The following is a 23565-nucleotide window of genomic DNA, read 5'->3' as shown; positions in this document are numbered from 1 at the left end:
GTGCAAAAATTAAGCCTCAAGAGGAGAACTGATTTCCTAATGCTCTAATATCCAAGTTATTGTCCCGGATAAGCAGCTTAGCTGCGTGTGTTGGTTTGGGATATTGACAGGGCCTGGGGGCATGTTCCTGCAGGACTCCGGTCTGCAGAGAACTGGGCGAGTATGTTTGAACCGTGAGGCATTAGAGGCTATTCGATACCAACGGGTGTTCGAGATAGCCAGTTGTGTGCCAACAACATCCATCACCAACGAAAGCCATTCGTCTATCTCAATACACCCGGAAGCAGCAAGACCCTCAGATACAGCAGGTTGTTAGGTAACCGGGGACTAGGACGAGGCAAGTAATAGGACACGGGGGTGAGCTCACATCCTGGTTTCGTCAACTTTAAATAGGGACGAGCACTTCACGCGAGGGCTGAAGATGACGGGAACCAGGAACTAACTGGGTGCTATGTCAGACAGGTGTAAGTTACCCCACCTCCCAACGCCTTTCCCGGAGGGGGACCGCCATGCGTTTTCGAGTCCCCGGAGTGGGCGATTTCTTGCTCCTTAGTAGCGCTTACTCCCCGCCCTGTAGATAGGGAGTCAGGACTTCGCCTCTTCGCTCCGGAGCGAGGGCCGAACAAGCTCGGACCTTCCCGGTGCGCGCCACGCCGCGGCGGGACCGCGGGAGGCCTGCGCGCTGCCCATACGCGGCCCGCGCTCGCCTGCTCTAAGATGGCGGCGGAGGCAGCACGCTCACACCCCGCCGCCCGCCCGCCTCCGAGTCGCGGCCTCAGGAGGCGGGAGCGGGCCGGGACGCGGACCGTCCAATCCAGCACGTTGCCTGCCGCCATGAAGCGTCTCGGCATGCTAGAAGCCAGCAGACGACTACGACCTGGAACACCACCGGCGCCTCAGAAACGGGGCGGGTGGGGGCGGGGGCAAGGGGAAAAGGAAAAAAGAAAAAAAAGAGAGCGGCGGCACATCCGGGACCCTCCGCCCGCCCCGCCCCGGAAATGACGTTTCGGTCGGAGGCGGAGCCACTCTTCAAAGTGGATTCTTCCTCAGCTGTAGCTGGTCGTTTACCCAAGGTGTCTGGAATCGCCCTCGACACCCCCTCTCATGGGTTAGCTGTTACCCTCTCCCGGCTCTGAGGCTTTTGGGCACTAAGCTGGTTGCTGCGACTGGCAGCTCTCGTTTCACAGAAAGTATACCTCGCACCACGGCCCTAAATTCCTCCTCCAGCCTCGCTAGGACGTGTAGTACCGTACCTCCGAGGGAACCCTGGCGTGACCTCAGCCCCTCCCAAACTTAGCGCGTCTCTTCGGAACCCTTCCTCGGAACCCCGGCCTCGCGCCCAGCCCAACCCGGTTCGGGGGCTGTCAGTCACGGCACTGAGCCCGCCCCTTCCGGCCGCTAGCCGGGCCCGCCTCCTCCCCTCTTCCCTCCCCCACCCCTCCCCGTGTGAGTGTCTCCCTCTCCCTCTCGCTCCCTCTCTCTCTCCCTCTCTCTCTCTTTTGTGAGTTATAGCAACCGTTGCCTTGTGAATCAAGCGCCATAGTCACCGTAGTCCTGGCGACTGTTACCCATCAACAACAACTACTCCTCTCCTCCTCCTCCTCCTCTTCCTCCTCCTCCTCCCCACCACCACCATCTCCATCACCCACCAACAACACCACAATAATCCACAGCCAAGGTGAATATTCTTCGGTCTCTACATGTGTGTGGGAGCGTGTGGATGCGTGTGAACGCGTGTGTCCGTGCGTGTGTGTGTGTGTCCGTGTGTGCGAGCCGAGTGTGGCTGTGCGGGGGTCTCACTCCTGACACCGGGGCTGCAGCTGTGGCGCCGCTGCCGAGGGGTTCCGTCCCCCGGGCTTGTTTACAATGGACCGTGCGCGCTGCGGCTGGGTCGGGGGTGTGGGCGCCGCGTCGCCCGCCCGCCCGCCCGCCCGCCGGCCCCGGCCCTCCGCGGCCGCGCTTCAGGGATGGAGCGGGAGCTCGGGGGGCTGCGAGCCGAGCGGGAGATGGAGCCACAGTTTTGCGTTGCGGACGGTGGAGCTCTCCCTTAGGTCTGGGTCTGAGGAGGAGGGTCAGGTGAAGAGATAAGGTTTTTTTTTTTTTTCTTTCTTTCTTTCTTTCTTTCAATTTTCTTCTTTTTCAAAGCTGCTTGGTTCCTGTTTCTTTCAAAACCTAAATAGACAAGAGTGTGCAAGGGGGGACCCACGAGGTGGTGTTTTGTTGTTGTTGTTCACTTGTGGGGCCTTGTTATGGGTTTTGTTATTTTTATCCTCGTACATCGGTGAACTTTTCCCACTGCCTCTTGCCTTCATTTTTGCCCCTCTTTGCCTTGTGCTAAATGAGCTGCTCTTCTTTTACCATCATCAGCTGCGTGGTTTTCTTTTTTCTCTTTTAAAACTGTGTTTTCTTTGTGCTGCAAACAATCTTAATATCCATTCGGCACTCTTCCCTCCCCCTCTTTCTTCTCCCCCCACACCCCTTGCACACACACTGAAACCTGGGGCCTCTTCGCTGGGTTCTTTGCTGCATTGGGAAAGAGATCTTTTTTTAAAAAGTCTCTCTCCTCTCTCTTTCTCGGTGTGTGTGTGTGTGTGTGTGTGTGTGAGTGAGTGTGATTTAATCCGGATGCAGGGCATCTGTGATACTTGGGTTAGTAGTTATTGACAGTGCTTTATCCTTCATGTGGAGATGGGAGGGGTACGAGTGAGGTTCCATTTCACTTTGATGAACCTCCTTCCCCACAGTGGAGTGTTAACAATTTTCATTGTAGTTATGAGACTCTGTGTGTGACAGACAGGGAAAGGACATAAGGAAGCTTTGTGAGAAATCAGTTTACAGTGTTATTTGTGACAGTTATGGTACTTTAAAGAGTTTTTTTTTTAATCTTCTCTGTTCGTTTTCCTTTGAGAGTTGAAATTGAAGTCAAGTTGTTCATAAAGAATGTATGAAGCTTCTCAACTTGAAACGTGTGTATATTTCACTTTCTTTGTGGTTGTTAAGATCTAGGCATGTGTGTTCTTAACATAGTCTTTTAAATTTATTTTTTGGTTTTCTTTGGACAGTGACTTAAACCTGCTGAAGAGAGAGAACTCTTTCCTTTTTAGGTCTTTCCTTCAAAACTGTATTTTTCTCTGTAGATTTGAATACTTATCAGTCCTCAAGTTATAGGCTCTTAGAGGTAACCCAGTTTTACAGATCCTGTAAATTTGTTCATTTTTCAGTGTAATGTTTAATTAATTATCAGTAAAGAGTTTCGATAATGAATGTGTGCTAAAACAAATATAGTGTACTATTATATTTGCACAAATTGAAGTTTCCAATTTGGAATTTTTAAATGCTTATTTAAATAGTCTTCTTTCTAACAGCAAACATATATTGATTTACCTGACAGAGCAGCCTGTGAATAATATGACAGTATTAATTATTCTTCAGAATGTCAGTGAGCAGGTTGGGTAATTGTAATGCTATTAAGGCTAATATTTTGTAAAATAAGAGGTTTTAAAAAAAAATCTTTTCTTTTTTAAAATCCATTTCCTTGTGATTGCTATTTTAAATGACGGTGATGTTTGTTCTGAAAGAAGTCTTTCTCAGAGCACTCAAATTTCTTTATATTTGCCCTCCCCCCTCCCCAACCTGGGTTTCTTGCAAATCTCTAATACTAACCTGTATTTTTTTTTCTGTTCAGATGAGTGTCAAATGCCTGAACACTTTTGGATGGTGAAGTTGCTGGGTCCTATAAACTCTCTGAAGTTAATAGGAGTTTTGCTGTCTTGAGACAGTTTCAGACCTTATGCCATTTACATAATACATTTTCAGTCGAGTAGATTATATGCTATAATTTTATGGTTTAATATTTTTACTTGCAGTGTCCAAGAATTTTTTTGAGGCATTTCACTCATTACGACTATCTCAGGTGTTCTGTAATTCAGATTTTCACTCACAAGGTGATTTGAGAGCAGAACTTAAATTGAATTCTATTACCTATTCATTTTTAAAAGCACATATGTGATATAAAAGTTGCTGCTAGACATGCTTTGGACTCAAGTATGTCAACATTATTCATACGGATTAAGTAAATAATAGCCAGAAATACTAACAAATGATAAATTTAAAAATTTAACACACTGATAAATGCTTAGTAACAATTTTTTTCTGAGATATTTTTCCTAGGAGGGCCTATATTATGTATTTGTATTCTCTTGTGTTTGTTTTTAGACTAAAAAACGAACTCGGAAAAGTGTCCAAACTTTAAAGCTAAAATTATGAAATAGGAGTTACTTGTAACTTGTTTTAAATAGCTGAATATCTGTGATTCACTGTATGTCATAATGCCTATCTCAGTCTTTTTATAATATTGTGCCTATGAATTGCATTAAATGGTATATAGGCATATTTATGTAGTACATTTAAATGTATAACAGTAAACTAAAATGCATTTCTAAAATGCATCATTCCACAATGTTTTCATTATATGGGGTAGTTGTGCCTAATTTAAAAAATAGTGTATTATTCCTCCAGTATTCAAATAGTCTTGTACTCTACTTAGGTACTCAAATAAAAGGTTTATAGTTTATAAGTACTGAAATAAAAAATTTATAGTTTATAAATTTAATATACTTTGATGCTAAACAAAACAATTTTAAAATCAGAAACAAATTTAATAGTAAAAAAATTACCATTAAAAAATTAGCAATTAAAAATGAATTGTAAATCAAGATAGATTTAATCTATTATTTAAACGATGATATGTGTTACTTTTTGGTAACATGTTTCATTTTTCTTGAGAAAGTTGATGTTTTATGTGCTTTCCTCTAAACTGTCAACTGAAGAAATCAGTAGGTGGAGTATGATCTTTGTGTCTCAGATTTTATAGTATGTGTGTGTGTGTGTGTGTGTGTGTTTAAAAGAGAAGATATAGCATCAGATATGTAGGAAGAGTTAAAAAAAATTTTTTTCTGAACAGTGTAGTAGGAATGTTACTTTGTTTTATTTTGTATTTCTAGTGAGCCTGAGTTACAAGAAATGAGAATACCAAACAAGGAGGCTTTCAAATTACAAAAGAGTCTTGGAAGACGTAAACCTTTAAATTATGAAAAGTCTGCTATTTTTTTTGCTTCCTTTGTTTTTAAGGCTGAGCATTAGGCTAAAAATCCTCTACTTCTGGTTACTTTAAAAATAAACACTTAGTTTCCCTAATGGAATCATTTGCTTTTAACTCTTTGGTATGGCTTCTCAGTGGCTGTTGCAAAACAGATTTTAAATTCCTCTCTGTTCATAGGTGCATAGTGTTCCCATATTTTGGAAATCCAGGATTAAGCGGATTTAACTAAATCTAGCTTTGTTAGGGACAGATGGCTGCTTTAAACAGGTGTCACTTTCATTTCTAGTGCATTGTGTTGGGACTTCCACCGGTTCACAAAAGGGCTGTCTAAAGCAGGTGGCATCCTTTGCTTTTGTCCTTAGTAAAATATACTTTTGGAGTTAATCATTTTCCTAGGAAGAATTTTTTTAATTTTTTTTAAAGTAAAGGTTTTGAACTATTCAAATTGATTCCTAATTTAGTTAGCATAACTTTTATTTTTGAATATCATTCTAGTTTTGAGCTGTGTAAGTTGCAGATCCTTTCAGAAGACACTTCAAATTCTTTAAAGCAATGATAAATTCCCTTTGAATCCAGAAAAGTACTCAGGAGCACTTTACACAATTAGTCAATTTATCTGAAGCAAAAAGCCAAGGTAGATTTGAATAAAGTGAAATTTGGTTAACATGACAAGTTAACTTTTGCCATCCCATACTTGAATTTTGGGGGGGGCAGCATTATTTTAATTTAAATGATAAATGTTGAGAACCAGTGTTGTTTTTGTTGGTTATTTTAAATATTTTCAAATGAAAAGATTTTCCTTATCTCCTTCTATTGTTACTCTAAAGTTTTTAGTGCTGTTTTTAAGTGAAAATTGTTTTCAGGCATTAGTGTTTAAAAATATGTACTGGAGTAAATAAAAGAGTATCAACCTATTGATTTCTAAGGTTCATTTTTACTCGGATTCTATCCTTTTTTGGTGGAAATCTTATACATCTTACAACAGATGCACCAGAGGGTGCTGTGCTGTTTGCAACAAGAGATTATTATCACTAAGAATGTGAAATGATTAGAACTTTTATTTAAAGAAAAAAAATTTAATTACATATGCATTCAAGCATATAATAGCCTTATTTCTATGGAGTTTCAATTTAATATACTGTCTTAATTGGAAGCTTTATATCAAAGCCTATCTTTCTGTGTACTAATATATATCAGCACAGCATAAAACAATATCAAGATTGGTATCTTTGGCATAATCTGAATGTCAGCATTCATCCTGTAGGCATATACATTTATCATCTTCTTATGCAGGTATTTTAATCTGTATGTAAAAAATTTAGTTTAACTTGAAAATCATACTGTTTTGGCAGTATGGCTTTGTACTTCATAAATTTGGCATTGTTGCACATATCAGTATATTGTATATCCTTATAACATTTATATATGGCATAATTAGTGGTATGCTTTTTATGGTATAATCTAAAACTCTCAAAAGTATAAATGGTAATAATAGTTATCAGGCTAATTAAGTCAACAACAATAATAACAGAAATTGGAGAATTTGATCCCCACTTCATGCTGTTAGAATAGTCTGGTTTGAATATTTAACTTGGCTTTATTTACTGAAAAGTTTTAGATTCTCCACTTTCCTCTGTGCCTTATACTTCTAAACTGGAAGTGATCATATATTGCTTTCTGTATCTGAATATTTGTTCATAGAGATCTTTTTTTTAGGAGAACTATTCAATTCACTCTTTTGGGTTCTTCTTGCATCATTGACTTTACTTCCTCAGCAGCACATATATACTCTAAAGGACAAATACTGAAGCAGTGGTAGTCAGTATCTGCCTCAAGTAAGCTTAGAAAGATATAGTTATATCAAATAAACTTTTTTTTCCTCTAGATAATGGATTTATGTATACTGTCATCCCACATTTAAGTACAATCAGCAAAATATATTTTTTAAAAGTACCTTTATAAGACATGCCACAAAGAATCCAAAACATCAATAGAGAATAATAATATTTTTAAGTATTAGCCTTGTTAAAATAGGTTAGGCATTTTTCCTTAAAAATGTGATCCTACCAATTCATTAACATAAACTAATTAATTTATGCCACTAAGAATTTAAAGTGTATGACATTGTTTCAAAACCTTTATATTTGACATTTTATATATCACATCAAACAACAAAATGTATTTAATGAAAATGAATCAGTTAAAAAATTGGAATGTATTTAGAGTATCAAATAGGTATGTGTTTTGTTTTTTAAATAGATTGAGGATAAGTATATTGGTTAAAAACACAGGCTTTGGACTCAGATTTTAGATAATGTTATTAGCTATGGAATCTTGGACAGGCTGTTTAGCTTCATTTAGCCTCAGTTTTCTCATCTGAAAAATAGATCAGCCTTAATCTGCCTTATGGAGTTTTGTGAAGAGTAAAGGAGCTAATTCATGTAATGTGCTTTGCTCAGTATTTGACATGGAATACATGCTCAATACATGTTGGTTCTTAGGGAATACTGAGAAGATACCCAGTCTAATTTTTTTGCTATCTAAGAATCCTTTTAATACACTTCTGGCCATCTACTTCCCAGTGGGTCCTAAGTTTTGAAAGATTTTGCCCACTGATCTACACTCATTAAATAATTATTCCCTCTTCCACCCTTTTAAAAATAAATCAAAGACATGAAGCTATCAACCGTAGGTTTGGATTACCATTTGATAACCAGTCTTGTTATTACACTGAATTAATAGGGTGCTAGCCCAAAGTTATGTTTTAGTTTTATTTTGCAGCCTTATTGTAACGGATTCTTTTTATGTTTGGATAACTCTCCTGGTCTAGGGATCTCAGACTGAGAATTAATGATGTAATATTTCATAAACTCTTAACACTTCCCATTGTCCATTTCATTGTCCAATTGATATTTTCCTTTTCACATCTATTATACATGAATTCATTTGAAAACATTTTGAGCCCTATTTATAAACTTTATACAAAATGCAGTCATTAATATATAATAATGACAATAGTTGTATAAAGGTGAGTTCATCAAGGAATTATTCCAATTTATATGCACTGCTTAGAATCGTTATTTTACTAACAGAAAAATGTGAGGTCACCATTTGTTTACCTGTAGCAATAAGTAATTTTAGAAGAATTTGCCAACCCCAATCTTGAGGTATAAAGTAACCTCAAGAATGTTATTCAGTAAAACAAAATATGAAATAATAGTGGAAAAATAACGCCTTTGGTTCCCTTTGTTAGGGCATTAAAGATGTTGAAAGAATCATTTTAGTTGACTGCTATATCTAAAGTTACTATTCAGTAATTTGCTATATTTCTATTTGTCTAAGCATTTTGACTAAGAATGAAATGTTTTTCTCATTTTACAGTGATCTAAATAGCCCGATCTTTCTCAAAGTGGAAATGTGGTTTATACATTACAATTGAAAATTTATCTGATACCGTGTGTCATCTTTTTTGCTGAAGCATTGTGTATTGTACAGGCTTTTTGCCTGTCTCCCTCATCTTACCTGCTCCCATCCTCCTACTCCTGTTAAATGTTCAATTAATTATATGATTCCTTTTACATTATTTTTATAGATAATTAGTCCCAACATAAAAAGTATGCAGACTCTCAGCTCAACCATCTCCTCTGCTTCCTTTCTCCAGTGAATCTGGCACATATTTTAAAGGGAACTTTTGGAAAAAGGCTAGGAAATGTGACTTACTAGGTGGTAAGGTTATATATCATTCTTACCGTTTTTAATCATCCATTATCTTCTTACAATTTCTATCCATCTGACTGCCCTCATGAACAAGTACATACCCTTGTTCCACTAATGATGTAAGCTGAGCATAATTATGCTCCACGAGTTTCCCCTCCTAGTCCTGGCTCTGTACTGGCCTCTGGCTGAGCACTTGAGGTTCAATCTCTTGTCTAGTCCCAAAATATTGTGTTTGCGCAGTCACATGTGCCTGCCCATTGCTGACTTTTAACTCCTGGATTCTTCTTTCTCACTACTTTTATTAGAAGCTGTAATACCCAGTCAGTATTGCTTGCCTTTACTTTACAGTGCCTGGTCAAGATTACCAGAGGTCTTCCTGTTTAGGCAAAAATGGGCAAGGGATAATAGGAGCTGAGCCCAGGAAAGCTAAGAGTGAGGCAGCTGGCCTGAAAATGAAAGTACATTAGTTGTTGAGAGGAGACCTAAATGGAGAGGTGATGTGGAAGGAGAAAAGAGAGAGGGTGACTAGGCTAAGAAATAAAGGTCTTCAAAAGTGCCAGCCAAAGGAGAGTAAAGAGGAGAAAAAAAGCTTCTGTTCTGGTACTCAGTCTGCCACTAAGTGAAAAACCTTAGGCTAGTCACTTAAACCTCCTAGGTCTCAGTTTCTCCATTTGTAAAATGAAACAGTAGTGCTATGTGGTCGCTAAAGCCCTTTCCTGCACTAATAGTCTATGATTCCATGGTGAGATTGGTGTGGAAAAAGGGAAACATGCCAATAACATGGAGCCTGGAATTGGTGTTTCCTTTACTGATGGCATCTTGCTTGCCTATTGTTTCTTCTGATAAGAACAACAAAGAAGGAAAACCCAGGGCCTGGGTCTAGCATAATGGCCATACCTATGTCACAGTCTCAGAAGCTTCCACCATTTCAGTGGCCCCTGTAGGGAGCTACGGCCAAGTGCCCTGATGTTCTCACCCACAGAGGAATTAGCTGAGTCTCACAGCTTGAGCTCCTGCTGTGCCAGCTCCTCTATGTCTGTGTGCCAGACAAGTGTCTGACAGTTGGGGCTTCTGCCTGTTGCTCCCCAATGAGGTATTTAAAACAGGACATAATTTCCCAAGTATGTGGATAGACAAATTAACAGAGAAAGCGGGGTGGGGTGGCGAGGAACCCAAGCCTCTGCGAGCTCCTCTCCTCTCTCTGTCTCTCTGTCTCTCTGTCTCTCATTAGAAGCAAGAAAAATTAATTTAATTTCTGTTGATCTCATTTTTCAACATTTCTTCCCCAGTTATTAAAGCCTTGACTTTTTTCTTCCCTTCATGCTATTCAGCTAGTTTTGAAAAGACCTAAAATCCTGTCAAGGAGTCCGGGCAAATTCTGAGGGCTTTTGGACTACTTTGGGGCCCTGCTGTGGGGAGCATTGCCATCTTCCACACTAGTATTCTTTTGTATTTTTCCATTGGCAATAATTGCTGCTTTTCATTTTTCTGAATATTGTTTATACTTGGATAGCATTTTTAAAATTTAGGTTTGGTGGCAGAAAAATTGTGTCTTTTGGTCAAGAGGTATGCATTTTCATAACTTTAAAAAAATTTTTACTGGAGTATAGTTGATTTACAATGATGTGTTAGTTTCAGGTGTACAGTAGAGTGAATCAGTTACGCATATATCCACTCTTTTTTAGATTCTTTTCCCATATAGGTCATTACAGAATATTGAGTAGAGTTCCCTGTGCTATACAGTAGGTCGTTATTAGTTATCTGTTTTATATATAGTAGTGTGTATATGTCAATCCCAATCTCCCAATTTACCCCCCCTCCTTTTCCCCACTGGTAACCATAAGTTTGTTTTCTACATTGGTGGCTCTATTTCTGTTTTGTAAATGAGTTCATTTGTACCATTGTTTTTAGATTCCACATATAAGCAATATCTTGTGGTATTTGTCTTTCTCTGTCTGACGTACTTTGCTCAGTACTTTAATGTTAATTTGACAAGTGCACTTAACAAGATTTTAGAGGATTGCATGCTGTGAAAGGAAGTATTTTTGCATTAGTTCAAGATAAGTCTTATATTCTGCTCTATCTCACCTCACCTCTTTTACCAGTTTAATAAGGAGTGTATGAAAGATTAATAGATTGTAATTGTTGCTTTTAAAATTATTTTTGAATGCTATTTTTATTGATAGAATCGTATTCAAGTTTCTGAACTACAGATCTGAATGATTGCTGGCTTTATACATTTCAGTATAAAACTATCATCCTTAAAAATGCATCTGGCCCTCTTCAGTCTCAATCAGCATAGTTTATCTTAATGTGCAAAACCATTTTAGAAACCCTTTGCTAGTCACTTAAATTTCTTTCTTCCATGCTTTAGTTTTGGGGGTGGTGAGGGAGGGTTGCTGGAGAGGGGCAGGAAGAGGGAGATACATTTAGAAATCATATCCTGTTTCCATTGTTGAATACTCGTGCATTGCATACTCTATCCAGTTTGTTTTCCTGGACTGTGACGTTTTGGTGGAAATAGAGGTTGGGGTGGGGATTGCAGGGCATGGGGAGGGGAGAAACAGAAATGACTCAGGTGATCCAGTGTGTCTTCCAGATCTATTTCCTTTCCTGTTGTAGTATTATGCAGAGTACACACACTTTTGTGAGGATAGGCATTTTATTACTTCATATTTGTCTGTGATTCCTTTTCTCCTAAATATTGACTGTATCTGTATATGTCTATCCCTTAGTATATTGGTGTGCAATAATATCTTTCTCTTTTGAAGAGCCTATATTGTGATTTAGTCATGCACAGATTTAGAAAGGTAGAAGACAGTAGTGAGAAAATCTAGTTTGTGTGCTAGATAACAGAAATGATGCTTTAAATCCACCTCTCTACATTTTGCTTTGGGTGGATTGTTTTGTGGATATATTTTTTTGCAATAGAACCTAGGTTTTTCCCCTATTCCTATTGAGGCTGACATTTTAAAGCACCAAAGAGTGTAATCTGTCACATCAGGCTTTCACTGATTGACATCTGGTTATATCTGATGACAATCTTGGAGATGAGTTTTAATGAAGTGTCAGCATAAGGGTCATTAAAAAAAACACATGAAAAGATATTATATTAGTGATCTGAAAATCACTTTTACCATCCTAAATATACAATATGCATATTTTGATGTGCCACGATGAAAGCCCAACATGAAATATTGATATACAGGCACCAGATAAAGTTAGATTCTTTGTTTCGATCATGTAACATAATCACATTGCATGCTTCTAAAGGACATTTCAAAACATATTTTGTTTAAAAAGTCACTTTATATTTTTAGGGTGTACTTATATTAAGAAAAATGGATTTTATCTTATATATAGTGTTTTGTGTATATGTGTGTGTTTGTGCATAGACCTTTACAAAGTCATTTTAATTGGTACTTCAGAACTTCTGTCAACACTGCTTTTGCTCACTGGTTTCCACGTTGTACATATCTAGGAGCTACTCCAGTGCTATTTTGTTGAGGCAAAGAAAATTAGGGGAAATGTTTGACTTAAGTTCTTTGAATGACCTTCCTGTGATTTGGGGAACAATTTTTAATGGTGCCTCACATTGTACGGTGATACTTAGAGGCTACCTTTAGTTAACAAAGGCCATGAACGCTGAAATTGAATTAAGTTATTAAAGGCAAAAATTGTAATTCTGATTATAGTAGGTTAAGATATTGTGCTGCTGGATCAACATTTGATCTATGCCTTTATTTTTAGAAGTCTGCCGAGTTTTGAAATTTAAAACCTTTTAAATAATGTTGAATGAGTGGCGCTGTATAATAGATGTGGATTTATATTTCACCAGAGGTTTGAGAGCCATGTGGTTTGGAAGTAAGTGGGTTTTATCTTTGAAATTGGGAGGTGATGTATTTTAATATTTTGATTGGGTTAGATTTACTTGAGTATTTACTGGTCTTGTTAGAAATGCCAGTGACCATGGAATGGAGACGAAGATCAAAGTCATTTGTGGGAGGAGGTCATTATAGTGATCCTGATATGTCACTCACCTGCAGTCATGCTGTCCTTGATAAACTTTAAAATAAAGACATCTTTCTTGGATAATATAAACCTCTCTATGATATTGCATTTTTATTAATTTACACAGCTGTCTGGAATTTCCTAAATCCTGTAGCACAGTCTTGTGTAATGCATTGTCCGTGAGCTTTGGAAGCTCCAGCTTACCCTCTGGTTTACAAACCTTAGAAAGAATGCTAACAGATGACACCGCATGCCTAGAACAACACCTTAATCTGAAGGAATGGGGTAAGATGAGGGTAAATTGGGGCAGGATCATATAGTTGGAAAAATTAGAGTACGAATAATGGTTAGAGAAAAAGAAGGGTGATGTTAGGGTCTACATAAGAAATTCAGTTTGCCATATTAAGCATACTTAGTAATATTACCACTACAATTAATAACATTATTTCTAATATTTTATTCAAAAACGTTCTAGCAGAGACATAAGAAATAATTGGATATGTTAGTCTATAAGCTTGTAGTTTTACATCATTGTTCTTTAGCTTTACTTTTGAATGAGGAATTAAAGGATTTATATCAATGTGTATTTAGTGCCAGTACTATTTTGGTTAATTTAGGAATCCTGAAATGGCTCAGCTTTCTATTGGGTTTTAAGGATTATTTTGAAAGAAAAGAGAGAAATTAGGTATTTGATACGAAATTATATATTCTCAGCTATGTGGACGTATTTTTTAAGATTTCAAATTTTAGAAGGCAGAAATGATGGAGATGATATTTAGGAATCAAGAAGGGTAAAAACAAAGGATAGGAGGAGACATTGAAAATGCAGTTAGATGAAATTAGAAAATTTTGAAATAAAGATTAAAAATAAGGTGAGATGGATAAATCAAAGTATGAATGGTGAGATAATTTGTTGGGTGAATAATCATTTACTTTTTTGCCTTACTTGATTTTAACGAATAGGGGAAGCTGAGAAACAGATTATACTTATGTCTCTTATAGACACTACATTACTTTTTTTGTCTGAAATATCTACGATAAAGCTCTGAGACCTTTGACTATTATTGTATGGGATTTCACTATTAATGTTGTATATAGAAAAGAATTAAACTGAGATGTTGTATCAGAGTTTTCTTGTAATTATTTTATTGTTACAAAGTTATATATTAGTATAGGAAGTTAATATATTCAATTAGAATATCTGATTAGCTTATCTGATATCTAAAGCAGTTTACATATGGGAAGCCAATATATAGTGAAAAACTGTGTACCATAAATGTATATATTCTTAAAACTTTCTTTTTTAAAAACTTTTAAAACTAACAGTGAAGAATATAGAATAGTATAGTGAACCCTCATGTGTCCATCACACAGACCTAAGGATTATTACGTTCTGTTGTTATTAAAGCTATATAATTTGAAATAATTTGTTTATTGAAATAAACTTGAATCCTATTTTGTTCTACATTGTTCTGAAAAAATTAAGTCTAATGTTAAGAACAGACTCAATGTAGCCTTGAAACAGTGCTTACATTATATTTAAAACAAAGTATTTAAGAGTGGTTGATCTTCATGTTGTTTCTTCTCAGCACAGCATTTGTAAATCAGGAAGTTTGTTCTCATTTATTGGTCAAGTCTTTTGTTTAGTAATTTCCAGGGTCTTCTACTTGAAATCTGACCTATCATTAAAAAAGGGATCAAGCACAAGGGTTGCAGCCCTTGTTTGCAGGATGCAGGAAAACAAGTGTCTTGATATATACCTCCCAGAGGTGAAAGGGATTAATATTTTGTACATCATTCTTTTAATTTGTTTGTGGGTAGATTATATTGCTCTACTTATTCTGTATTGGAGTAACTCCCCAATAACAAACAACTTAATGTTCTAATTTGGAAGAACACCATGTGAAGGAAAGCTTTATCAAAGAATTGACTTGTATTTTAGAACCTGACCCTGTTTGCATGGCAGCTAAGCTTTTGAGTCTGAAGCTGGAGCTGGAGCCTCAAGCCACCTATAGTGAGTGTCTTCTTTCCTTAGGGGCCCAACTTCAGCCTTTCTCCGTTTCTACTTAACTATTCTACGGCCATATTCTTCTGCCCCTTTACTATGTCTGATCTGCACAGCTGACCAAAAGGGGTAGCCAGGATGCTGGAGTAGAGATTAAAGAGGTAAAAAGGTCTGTTGCTAGAGTTAAACATGCTTCCAAATGGCGCAAATATATAGATTCCAGTAGAGACATAATTAGGATGTTTTATTTTAGAAACAGAATTTTTAAGTTGGAACAGACTTTGGAGGTTATCTCGTTTAACTCCCCCAACCCCCATTTATGTGAAAGAAAACGGAGGTTAAGTGACTTGGACATATAACATTTATCAGAGCTGGGGCTGTTGAGCCCTAGGCTCCTCACTCCTCGACCAGTGTTCTTATGGTATATATCATAGCTGGTGAAAACCTTTCCTTGAAGGCAGGCAGCGCAAATGTGCTGCCGTAAGTATTCACTCTACTTGCTTATTTTAGCTAGAGTTTGAGCTCCATATTTTTCCTAGAAAAAGTAAAGTTTTATAATTCTGTATTCAGTATTTCAATAAATATTTTTATTTTTATCATCTTCCAACTATAATTTTTGTATATAGGTCATTATTTAATTGCTTTATTTTAAAATGATATAGAAATGCAATTAAAAATTTTTTCCCAAAATTTTAAATAGGCTGTACGTTAAGGGGAAGTACCATACTTGCTTGTTTTTTTTAAAAAAAAGAAAATAGTAGATTTGTAATCCCTATCGTTCGTATTTTCCCTTGCTGGGTGTTAGTGATAATATGTAATAATTTGATGAGGGTAAGGATGATTCTAATCATCCTAAAGATTGTTGTAAAAATTCATTGAATTTTTAATTATAAAAATTGAAATATTTGTTCCTGTAGGTCACTCTCTTGAGGAGCGAAAGTAAAATTACTGGCAGCTGATATTGGTCATACAAGCTGAGACTTGCCTGGCTGGGATTTAAAGGTGCTGCAGCACTCTTAAGTAAGAGAACCAACGAATGAGAATGTGAAGGGACTGCCCTTTATTCCATAGCAACCAGAAGCAATACCAGCAGTCATGCTATTATATGACTTCTTATTTTCTTAATCTGAGCTTTTGGAAGGATATATTGTTTACTGATTAATAGTATGAGACTGTGGCAGGAATAAGTAATTACCAAGATTTTGTCTTATTTTTCTCTGTGTGTGTTAGAATTGGAAGTAAACCTATGAGGTCATGCTTGAACTTACTTTTGGTATCCTGTTTTGTGATAAAGATGACCTTTATCATTTGAGCACTAACCCTGTTGATTATTTGAAATAATCCACCTCAGAGAGACCAAGAAAATGACAAATAACTGAACTTTCTAGCAGTAATCTGATGCTCTGACCAGCTTCATTTGTGGTACCAAAGGATACATTTATGTAAAACAAGAGTAGGTTTCCTATAGGGGAAAACCATTTGTCTTTCGCTCTTAACAAGGTAAATCCCCATGGACAAACCTTTCTTGTAAAACTGTTCCCCTTGGATTTCTCCTCACCTTCAATAAAAAAGGAACTATGATAAACAAAGGTATGATGAAATATTAGTTAGCTCTTGCATTTTTGCCTAGAAGTTACTCATTCTTAATCTTAATTTTTGTTTGTTTGTTTGTGTTTTATTTATTTGCCTGTGACGGGTCTTAGTTGTGGCATGCAGGATCTTTCGTTGCGGCGCACGGGCTTCTCTCTGGTTGTGGTGCACGGGCTCCATCCAGAGCGTGCGGGCTCAGTAGTTGTGGCACGCGAGGGCTTAGTTGCCCCAGGGCATGTGGGATCTTAGTTCCCCGACCAGGGATCGGACCGGCGTCCCCCGCACTGGAAGATGGATTCTTAACCACTGTACCACCAGGGAAGTCCCAATCTTAATGGTTTTTTTTTTTAATTTAATGAGAATTAAGAGAGAATCAGAATGCAGTGCATTAAATCAATTTTGCTTTTTGTTAACTAAAGAAAAGGGGTTTTGTTTTTGGGCGTGGGTGTGGAGGGATCTGAATCATTTACTTTTAGACTTAACTATATTCCTGATTTGCCAACACACCTACTGGCCCATAAAATGGAACAGAAAATACAAATAATTCAGATGAAAAGAAAATGCTAAATACTCGGAAGCCTAAACTGAGGTTTGAATATAGAGGTTGAGTTACCAGTTACTAAATACTAGACTGCTGTATTTGTTGGGTATAAAGAGGAAGAATCTAAAACATGGTGTGTGGTCTTAATATCTTATGAATTTATAATCTGGATACATTTTTACTAAAACTGTTTCTAAATATGGATTAATAGAATCCTCTAAAAAGAAGGTACTTTGGATGTTTTCAAATAGCCCAGAGTTTTATGTTTTAGGGGTCACCATCTTTCAGGATTCCTTATTGCCTATTCATCAGAATTATTTAAGAAATATTTATTGAGTGACCATAGCCTTTGTTGTTAGGAAGCTTATAGTCTAGGGTACATTTTCAAATTTATATTTCACCATTCTGCTCTGTAACTTCTCTTTTCTGGCCAGCCTGGCTTTTGATATTGTGTAATTGATTAAAAGCATGAACTTCAGAATGAACAACCCTGGGTTTGAATTCCAGTTCTGCTACTGATTAGTAGTTTAACCTTAGGCAGATTACTTAAAATACTGTTTCAAAAAATTAGATTAGATGACATAGGCAAATAGAACTGTGTCTGACATCCAAGTGCTTAGTCAGTGGCAGTTGCTGTTACTTCTCTATAGTCACCTGAATTCTGCCTTGTCCTTTCTCTTCTCTATTACTTGGGTCTCATCGTTTATTCTATTTAAAATGTGTTCCCCACCCTGCTTAAATTCATCTCTCCTAAACTTAGAGTGGTCCCTAACTTGATGGGTTTACTTTTAATGAATTTCTTATTAACACAGCTATTGATAGCTAATTGTGATTTAGATTTATGGCTGTAAATGTTTGATCTTTCCAAATTGTTTGTAAGCTTCCAAAGGGCAAATGACTACACAATAGGTTTTTGAACTCAGCACAAAACCCAGTGGCCTTTCCTAGTAGAAGCAATCAATGAATAATTATTGATTAAGCCTCAGATTGTTTATCTCTAATCAAATTATAGAAAACACATTTAACCATTTTATAACTTTGTCTAGCCCTGATTTTATAATGACCATTTGAGCAATGCAGTTCTATTATTCCAAATGGATTTTTTAACTTCCTGTTTTTTAAAATGGATTTAATGGAATGAATTAAATGATTTCATGAGTTTTTGATATTTCTTCAAATTAGCATCATCTAGCAGGGAGGAGATTTGGGCTGACCTAATCAGGGACTGTTTTCCTCTTACCTTTCAAATGACATTTTGTTACCTAACTCTGTATCTGTATATGCATTTTATACACACACACACACACGTGTGTGTGTGTGTGTGTGTGTGTGTATGAAATTTCAGACTTGCCTGGAATTTCCTTAGTGTCTGACAAGACTAATTTCTTAATTTCAGAACTTGGAGAGTCCCTTTTAGGATTCAGTACCTTCTTCCTATTTTCTGGTTGTGGCAGAGTGTGGAAATTCCTAATGCTACTTAATATGGGAGAGACATGGGGGGCATTATGAGAACTTTTTGGGGGGGCTACTTCAGATACCCCCAAACTCTTTAGTTTCTCCTTTTGTTGCCTACCTTCACTGTTCCTACTGGGATGTCCACAAAGTGCAGAATTAGGGCATGAGTTCCAAGATTATACCAAGGCACTTGGTGGTATCAGAGTGGAATTGTTACAGTAGTCAGATCTGTGGTTGCACTTGTGCTATTCCACCAAGGGTTGCACTATGGAAAGGTAGAACTTGCTTTGATGTCTACTACAGAGACTTTACCCTGAAGAATGTTTTTTTTTTTAATATGGCGCTGTCATCCATAAATCCATAAGCTCTTATTTATTTATTTAAAAAAATTTTTTAAACATCTTTATTGGAGTATAATTGCTTTACAATGGTGTGTTAGTTTTTGCTTTATAACAAAATGAATCAGCTATGCATATACATACATCCCCATATCTCCTCCCTCTTGTGTCTCCCTCCCACCCTCCCTATCCCATTCCTTTAGGTGGGCACAAAGCACTGAGCTGATCTCCCTGTGCTATGCAGCTGCTTCCCACTAGCTATCTATTTTACGTTTGGTAGTGTATATACGTCCATGCCACTCTCTCACTTCGTCCCAGCTTACCCTTCCCCCTCCCCATGTCCTAAGTCCATTCTCTATGTCTGTGTCTTTATTCCTGTCCTGCCCCTAGGTTCTTCAGAACCTTTTTTTTTTTTTTCTAGATTCCATATATATGTGTTAACATACAGTATTTGTTTTTCTCTTTCTGACTTACTTCACTCTGTATAACAGACTCTAGGTCCATCCACCTCACTACCAGTAACTCAATTTCGTTTCTTTTTATGGCTGAGTAATATTCCATTGTATATATGTGCCACATCTTCTTTATCCATTCATCTGTCTATGGACACTTAGGTTGCTTCCATGTCCTGGCTACTGTAAATCGAGCTGCAGTGAACATTGTGGTACATGACTTTTTGAATTATGGTTTTCTCAGGGTATATGCCCAGTAGTGGGATTGCTGGGTCATATGGTAGTTCTATTTTTAGTTTTTTGAGGAACCTCCATACTGTTCTCCATAGTGGCTGTATCAATTTACATTCCCACCAACAGTGCAAGAGGGTTCCCTTTTCTGCACACCCTCTTCAGCATTTATTGTTTGTAGATTTTTTGATGATGGCCATTCTGACCGGTGTGAGGTGGTACCTCACTGTAGTTTTGATTTGCATTTCTCTAATACTTAGTGAAGTTGAGCACCCTTTCATGTGTTTGTTGGCAATCTGTATATCTTCTTTGGAGAAATGTCTATTTAGGTCTTCTGCCGATTTTTGGATTGGGTTGTTTGTTTTTTTGATATTGAGTTGCATGAGCTGATTGTATATTTTGGAGGTTAATCCTTTGTCAGTTGCTTCATTTGCAAATATTTTCTCCCATTATGAGGGTTGTCTTTTCGTCTTGCTTATGGTTTCCTTTGCTGTGCAAAAGTTTTAAGTTTCATTAGGTCCCATTTGTTTATTTTTGTTTTTATTTCCATTTCTCTAGGAGGTGGGTCAAAAAGGATCTTGCTGTGATTTATGTCATGGAGTGTTCTGCCTATGTTTTCCTCTAAGACTTTTATAGTGTCTGGCCTTACATTTAGGTCTTTAATCCATTTTGAGTTTATTTTTGTGTATGGTGTTAGGGAGTGTTCTAATTTCATTCTTTTACATGTAGCTGTCCAGTTTTCCCAGCACCACTTATAGAAGAGGCTGTCTTTTCTCCATTGTATATTCTTGCCTCCTTTATCAAAGATAAGGTGACCGTATGTGCCTGGTTTATCTCTGGGCTTTCTATCCTGTTCCATTGATCTATATTTCTGTTTTTGTGCCAGTACCATACTGTCTTGATTACTGTAGCTTTGTAGTATAGTCTGAAGTCAGGGAGCCTGATTCCTCCAGCTCTGTTTTTCTTTCTGAAGATTGCATAAGGTCTTTTTAAAATCAATGTATTTTCATTCTGTACCATCTCTTGAGGTGAAGTTTGGTGAATTTACTACCAGTTATGAAGTCATCTTGACCTCTCTTCAGACTTAGGGGATTCCCTTCAATTTCTAGAATCAGTTTAGGTGTACAAGTTCGTTATTACTTTTTGTAATAATCTTCAATTATTTATTGAGCAAATATTGGCATCTACAATACGGGCCAAGCAGTGGAATGCTGTGGAGGATACAGCAGTGAACAAAATTGATCAGGTCTCTGCTCTAGAGGAGTTTACATTGAAACAATTGGAGATGAGGGAGAGAGAAAGTAAATGAGTATTATAATAGATGGTTATAAATGCTATGGAGAAAAATAAAGAAAGAAGGGGTATAGAGAGTGTAGGTGATGAGGGTGGAGGAAATTGTAATTTTAAATAGGATAATTAGGAAGAACTTAAAGAGAAGGTGACATTTGAACAAAGTCTGACAGAGGTGAGTTTTGTATATTTCTTCAAATGTGGGTTTATGTATTTATATTGATGCCTTGATTGGTGCTACCCGTCCTTCTGTACTAAAGAGTCCTAATTGTTTACATCTGTCCTTATTTTTCTTTCTGCCTTTCTCTTTGCTGCCTTTTATCATTTTTATATGCCTTTGAACATAGAGCCTTTTCATTTATATATTCTTTTGAAGTGTATTGACTAAAACTATGGTTTTCTATAAGGAAATAGGCAGATTAAGAATCTCTTTCGAAAACTTTTAGCTTAGTTTTGTGTTTTTGTTTTTTTGAGAAGAGAGGGGATATTCATTTCTTCAAGTTCACCCTACCTGCTTACAAGTTAGAGGTTCTTCTGAAACACCTGTAACTATCACTAAAATATATCCTAAAAAATTGGAAAGAATTGATGCATGCATGAAGTGTTAAAAGTAAAAAAAGTCATAATTAATAGACAAATAGAAATTACACTAGCCGAACTGCTGGTTTGTTGGTTATGCTCTCAGTTTGCTTATATGGCTGATTTAAACTGGAGAAAGAATCTTTGCATTTGGTGGTTTCTGTGATTAGAATGCCCTTCAGTGTCTTAGATGTGAAACTAGAATGTCATTGTTTATATAGGATAGATATCTATCATTATCTAGTCATCTTTAATCGTAACTTATCATGGATTTATGAATTGAATTTTCTTGTAAAATTTTGTATATGCAAAAAGACAAGTGAGAGATTATTTAGATAAATAAAAGTTTCTAATGGAGGCAGTGGAGGTCTTGAATTCTGTTATTTTGACAAATAGATTGTCATGCTGATATTTTTAGAATGAGGTTTTCAGTGTACTAATGTCAAAATTGTATTTTCCATTTCAATTCAGTGTCACATATTCAACACTATGTGCCTGTCATCCATTATGAAATGTACAGTTTGACAGTATTTGAGGGTATTGTACTGTATTGGAATACTAAAAAAAGGTACAAAATATGTAATATATATAATATGGGTATGTTTTTAACATGTTTAAGGAAGTAGAAATTGCTGTGGAATCTTTAACTACATTTCTCTGTTTGAATTTATGTAACTATATATATAATATTTATTTCTAATCGTGGTTTCCTCCTTGAAGGCTGGTTAAGTGATTATACTTGAAAATTTGCCCCGGCATTTTTTGTGTCTGAAGTGAGTCAGATGTTACCACATTTTAGCAACCTGTAGTCCAGAGTTTATTGAACTTGAGTACCTGCTATTTTTGCCATTGAAAATATAAATTAAAAAATTAAAGAAGCCAAATTTAGTATCACCACTTTTTTGTACCATCACCGTGTTTATGAAAAAATATGTGAGCTATATAAACAACTTCGGAGAGCAAGTCTGCCCTCATATTTTCCCCCCTAGCTTTTTCATTAAGGGAAAATTTAAAGATATACAAAAATAGAACTGTATGATGAAATAATGAAATGAATTCCTGTGTATCCATCTCTGTGCTTTAATGGTTAGCTTGTGGTTAATCTTATTTCAGCTATACCCCCTCACTCCCCAAATACTCCATTATTGTTCCCCTCACTCTTTACCTATGGAAAGAGATCCAACACAGCTGAGTCGGGCTTGTGCTCAGACTGCCAGTCCTTTACTCTGCTTGGCCGTGTTGTGTCATCTCCCCACCTCCCGGGAATAGAGGGATGGATGAAAAAAAAAATCATGCAAAGAATAAAGGTTAGTTTCCAGACAAGTATCATTTAAAATTTTGAATTGTGAACTTTCATATTTCTGGTCTCAGATTTTGAGTTGGAATTAAATATTATCTTCCAAATTTAGCATAGACTCTACAAAGACAGTTTGTTAGTGCTTTGTGAGAAAGTAACATTTATCTCTTTATAAAGATGGTTTCTTTTATTGTTTTCTAAAGATTTTCTATGTATTTGCTTTCACAAAAAAATTGTGAAATATATGTCTTTGAGGTTTTTGGCATTTCTAATATGATGCAACTGAAATTGTCCCTCAGATTTCTAGAATGTACTTCAAGATGCTTTTTTCATTATCCTCAATTATGTATTTCAAAATTCAGTCGATCCAGTTACTTTTTTTCCATTTATTCAATACCTTTTTTCAAGTTTTTAAATGGTAAAAGTGAGTAGTAGTAGTTAAAAAGTAAAAGTTTTTAAGAGGCTTTAAAACAAGTTTTTAACTGATAGCACCCTTCCAATCAGGTGTTGTATCACATTCCTGTTACAGATTTTAATATTAAAAAAACTCTTCCTTTGTTCATCAACATCCTTTTGACCTTGGCTAAACAAATTATAGAAAAATTTTGAAAAAACATATTTTGGGAAGTATTCTGTCAGTAGGAAGGAGCTGGTAGAAGCAGGAAGAGCCATATATTTAGAGCTCTCATAATGATTTTTTTTCTCTTTATAATTAGTAAGGTATGACTACTAAAAAGAATTCTAACCTGTGAGACATTGGCTACCAACCCTAGATGTGATTTACTAAAGAGCCTATAATTCTTGATACATGCTTATGAAATTTTTAAAAATTCAGAATTCAGTTTTATTCAGCAACTTTTGTTGAGGATCTTTGATTTTGGTGGGGGGTGGTATGTGGAAATGAATGAAGTGTGACAGGGTGTTGCAAATCCAAGCAAACTGGAATGTGCAAAAGAGA

General features: G+C 36.8%; 1 protein-coding gene across 6 annotated transcripts in view; it reads left to right on the top strand.

Annotated features, from left to right (window-relative positions):
• Window positions 1-1451: 1451 nt before the first annotated feature.
• The window catches only part of RFX3 (regulatory factor X3), a 289898-nt gene continuing 267784 nt past the window's right edge, over window positions 1452-23565 (top strand). For 5 of the 6 annotated variants that reach the window (XM_061201235.1, XM_061201234.1, XM_061201231.1 and 2 more), the window contains exon 1: window positions 1452-1678. The gene's annotated coding sequence lies outside the window, so the exon portion shown is untranslated. Of the gene's footprint in view, window positions 1679-2034; window positions 2077-23565 lie in introns of those variants that run through there. The other variant, XM_061201233.1, reaches the window with a different exon arrangement.

The sequence above is a fragment of the Eubalaena glacialis genome, chromosome 9 (assembly GCF_028564815.1).
Source record: "Eubalaena glacialis isolate mEubGla1 chromosome 9, mEubGla1.1.hap2.+ XY, whole genome shotgun sequence".
In the NCBI taxonomy this organism is placed as follows: domain Eukaryota; kingdom Metazoa; phylum Chordata; class Mammalia; order Artiodactyla; family Balaenidae; genus Eubalaena; species Eubalaena glacialis.
Note: the sequence above shows the minus strand (reverse complement) of the source record. Positions and strands in the feature narration are given on the sequence as shown.